The 5,000-nt window shown below is 34.6% G+C and overlaps 1 pseudogene; it reads right to left on the minus strand.

Moving 5' to 3' along the window:
• The window catches only part of LOC143039074 (uncharacterized), a 21,842-nt pseudogene that overhangs the window by 10,090 nt on the left and 6,752 nt on the right, over nucleotides 1–5,000 (minus strand).

Consider the following 5,000-nt stretch of genomic DNA (forward strand, 5'->3'; position numbering starts at 1 on the left):
CATCATTTAATCTCAAGCATATGTATCTCAACTTGTACTTGAAAAAGCTGTAATAAGCGAAACGTCGTACAAATAAAGTCTCCGTCCTCATATGATGTTTAACTCGTCAGTCTTGTCGGCAACTGCCACTTTCATGAAAACCAAAAGTTGGTTACATTAATGACCTTTTGAAAGGTAGCATAGCCCAAAAGGGAGACCTCTATAACTATACAGACATAGGGATAGAATATAAAGGGGCTATAGGGATCTTTTGATTAGGTTTGCCAGCGAGCTGACAAACATGGCAGGTTTGAACATATTCTTTAATGTTCTTTTTAGATTGGGCCAAAAGAAATTTTCTAAAATTTTGTTATAGGTCTTACAAATTCCTACATCACCGCCTGAACCATTACTAGCTACTTCGATTATTTAGGATCTAATTGACTGAGGTATAACTATTTGGTGAATCTCTGCCCAAATGTCAGAATTTAAATGTAAAGGAAACTTTGTACGTCTCATGAGAATAAATTGTTGGTAATAAAATCCAGGGAATTTGTCTCCTATATTCATAAAATCTTCTGTTAATCTATGGAAGTGTTTTAAAATAGAGTCGGATTGTTGAGCTTTAATGAGGCTAGTAGGTGACATGATTTGTGTAGATAGATAAAAAATATCAGGGGAATTTTCGTTTAAGGGAACTGATTGGGATCGAGTTACTGCGCATAGGGAGAAAATTTTAGGATGTACGTGATCTACAATTGTAGGACTTTTGTCACAAGGGATTTTGATTATATCAAAGGATTACAAAGGATTACAAAGGCGGAGCATGCCGACAGGAGACCTTTTGCTCCATATCTAGGTCGGATGCGAAAAAAATACTAATAAATTAATAGATAAAAACTATAATAATGTAAATAACAAATAAAATACATAGACAAATACATAGGTACAGTTAAATAATAAACAAACAGGTAAATAATAAATAATAATAAATTAACATATAACTAATAATAAATGAAAATCAAACAGACAAATGATGACAAAACAAAAACAAATAATATAAGATAAATTATAATCATTACAGCATCTTGCTTAGGTGTTTATTTAAATGATTCTTAAAGCTTCGAAATGAACTACATTGCACTACCTGTGCAGGAAGTTTATTTCTTTCATTAACTACACGATTGGCAAAGTTGTTTCTACTTACTTCCAAATTGAATCTATTTCCGGACAGTTTGAGACCATTGTTTCTTGTCTGATTCTCATTCAATGTGAGAATTTTGTCACTTTTGATGTTGTCAATTCCCTTTAGAATTTTAAAGACCTGTATCAAGTCACCTCTGAGTCTACGCTTTTTTAGGGGGAAACAGATTCATATGACTCTGCAAGGTCATTACATAGGATGAGCTCAACTCCAGGAATTGGCATTGACTTTTCTTTGAGGCCAACTGTTACTTCCTTATTTGCAAACTTACATTTAAAGAATATTTTAGCTAGACGAATCACTGATTTTTACTTTCCAGTAATCCTCTTTTCAACTCCAGGTAGGACATCTTTAAATAAAATAGATTGAGCAGCTCTAGTGTCTCTCATAATAGTTTTTGGGAAGAATGGACCTTCTTTGGTTATAGCAACTTCACCAGAGGACTTGAAATATTCAAAGAGATCCTCTTTTTTACGACTTATCAATTCTACTTTACATATATAGTTAAGCTCTTTCTCCTCATTTTCATGCCTCAATTTCTCTCTTTCTAATTCCATTTTCTCCTGTTCTAATTTGATTTTTTCTAATTCTAGGTTAACCACCTATCTATTTAATCTAAATTTTGAAATTGAACCAGAAGAGGGAGGAGGCTCCAATTCTTCATCTTCCTCGTCTAATAGTTCTTGCTCAATAAAAGCCTTAATTACCTCTGCTCTAAGTTTATCTTATCGGAGTTTGGAAGAAACTGTTATCTGATAGTATTGAGCAATGCGTATCCGTTCATCTTTAGTAACTTCTCCTTTCCATTGTGATGCATGAGTTTCTCGAGGGAAAACTCCATCTTGTAAATGAAATGGGTAATTTAGGGTTTTGAATTGTTTATGATTGGTATTCTACTCCCAAGTGAATATTCACCAAACCTTGGACCTCAGAAGTTACTTAATGGCAAAATTTCCATTCACCGCTTCGGTCAGAGTGAGAATGCTAAATGAGGTGGGTTATACCCACGGTTGAAATAGCCTATATTATTTCAACGATTGTGTTTGAATTTTTCTGGTGCTCAGAAAACCTTTCCGAAGTAGGTTTTCGCATAGGGGTTTTCTCGACAGGAGATGATATATTGTATGTAACTCTTAGCTGCGTCCGAGATTATATATTGATAGTCCAGAAATATTTTCAAACACTACTTCAGCTGTGTTTAAGAGGAGCACGTGATACTTGAAGCTGAAACTTAGTTATTAGTAAGTACCGATTTTTGAGTCATAGCGACTGGTGAAGCTACAGCAAGTAATTCTCAAGGTGGGTCATAGTTAAATAGTACTAATACGAGGTAAATTTTCTACGGAGGTCAAGGGGACCTTTTATAGTGATGCACAAGTGTTTTGCTCTTCGCTGGAATTTAGTGGCTACGGGACATCAATAGATGTTAGAAGGGTCTCTTTCCTCTTTTTAACCGTTGTATATACCTACGTTTGTCTTACCTAACATCAACAGCCAGATATATCCATTTCCGTACGAATGCACGAACGAGACTAAGCTATGTTTGTTGTGTGCATTAGCGACAAGTATTAGATTTGCCAATTGCGTCTGATTTACTTACTTGAAAAAATAAAGTTAAGTTAGAGCAACTTGCCAGTATTTTATCTATTTATTCATAAAGTTCAATTTAATAAAATCTATCAAATCGAGATTCCGGTCAGCAAGCCCCCATATTGCAAACTCGGGTGTGTTTTTGAAGAGAAAGATAGGCAAGAGGATTGCTAATAACAGAGTGCACATCAGTTGGCAATTTGAAACCGTTTTCACAAGGCTAGGGGTTGCCAGACACCACAAGCTGTAATAAAAATAGATGCAAGGACAATTTACTGGTTTAATAGATGCAAGGACAATTTACTGGTTTAAATGATGTTTAATAGTGGCATTCAGAATAAATGGATTGCAGGTGTTACCAAAAACAATTCTATTGAATCTCATATGTTTAGCTTCATTTTTTCCAGGCATGAAAATCTAAGGACATATCTATCCTGGCTGTTTACACTAATTTGCAAAAACACTTTAACTATATTAGCGCTAACCACATACGGCCAATGCCTAAATCTGATCAATATCTCAACCAAATTTGAATTAAGAGAGGGGCCTGTAATCATACAATCATTTAGAGAGATTTCATTGGGTCCCTTAGTAAATGCATCAAACACTGGACGTACCTTAATTGTACTAATACTCAATTTTGCTCCAGGTCTATGGGGGAAATAGTAAATGGATTTAGGTTGCAACATCTCTGAGGGAACCAACTCAATAATTTCCATAGTTTCATACTCATTTAGAATTCTATTATACTCAGCCTTAAGGTCTTCATGTTTATCAAATCTAATTAAAGCCTATTTTATCTTTTCAGGGCTTGATTTTATTACTCATTAATGTATTTTTAGCATTATTATTCTTCCAAGGCAATTGAACTTCATACCTGCCATTCGCAAATTCTATTTTATCCCTGAACTCCTTAACTACATTATCTTTGATATCCTCCTTATATTCTTTACTAGAAATGCAACTTTTTTTCTCTAAATCCCAAAAGTTTGACATATCAGAATCAAATACCTCAGATATACATAGAGGCTGGGAGGAGGAAGACATAAAAATTGATTTAGAAGACGTAATTAAAACATTAGAACTATCATAACATTTACCAATATTTCCAGACAAAATCCAACGAAACACAGATTTCATGACAACAGTATTTCCTACTTGTATGGAATTCTTAGGAGTTATGAGACTCTAATAGTAGTCTAGACCAATGAGAATATCTATTTCAAAAGGAGAATTATCATCAAACTCATCTGCTAAATCCCTAAATGACAAAAAGCATCTAAAACATGGGCTGGAACTACTGGTCTTACTAGTGGGTTACATATTTTGGGAATGCTTGCAGCATAAATAGGAATAGGTTCCCCTATATCATTCAACACCTGTAATTTATATACATTACTTTGTATGTCCTTGCCAGAGGTATGACCACCAAAACTACTATAAGGGACTTCAGTTCTAGTAACCCAATCGGGTTTACATTTCTCTACACAGTTATTAGTGACATATGTGCGATCACAACCACTATCAAAGAGTAATTTTACATGGAAAATATCTCCTTTCTTATTCAAGATCTTCACCATTGCAGTTTGTAATACAGTTTTACTACTATAATGGCCTGACAACATAGCAACTGTAGAGGAAACATTTGAATTGTCATTTATTACATTTACTTGAGGGGCTACATTCAATTTCACACCACACATTGTTGCATCATTATGATTACCTTGACATTTGTCACCTTTGACCTTACATTTTTTTTGTTTTTAAATGTCCCAGATAGCATCTAAAACAAATACTTAATTCTTTTATCTTTTCAATTTTCTGTTGACCATCTAATGCTAAAAACTTGTGACACTTTTCAGACTTATGATTAGTCTTATTACAAAAGACACAACTAACATTATCTGTGGTTGAAATGGAGTGTAAAGCAGAGGCTGTACAGAGACTTTCCCTTGCTATTAACTCTCCTTTTCTCCACATTACTCACAATACGCTTAGGAACAGAACTACTGGTATCCTGTACACCTCGCTTCTCTCGAGAATTTCTATTTCCTTTTTCAACCTCTTTAATAACCACTCCATGTCACTTTCATGGCCAACACAGTCTCTTGACCAATTTAGTCTTAAATCAGTTGGGAGCCTGGAAACAGTTATTGGAGTCAAGAGAACTTCACACTGCTTGCCTGTTACCTTCAAAGCTTCCGGTGTTTTTTACTACTTCATCTCG

The sequence above is a fragment of the Oratosquilla oratoria genome, chromosome 25 (genome assembly GCF_046742065.1).
Source record: "Oratosquilla oratoria isolate Oo_2021 chromosome 25, ASM4674206v1, whole genome shotgun sequence".
Lineage (NCBI taxonomy): Eukaryota > Metazoa > Arthropoda > Malacostraca > Stomatopoda > Squillidae > Oratosquilla > Oratosquilla oratoria.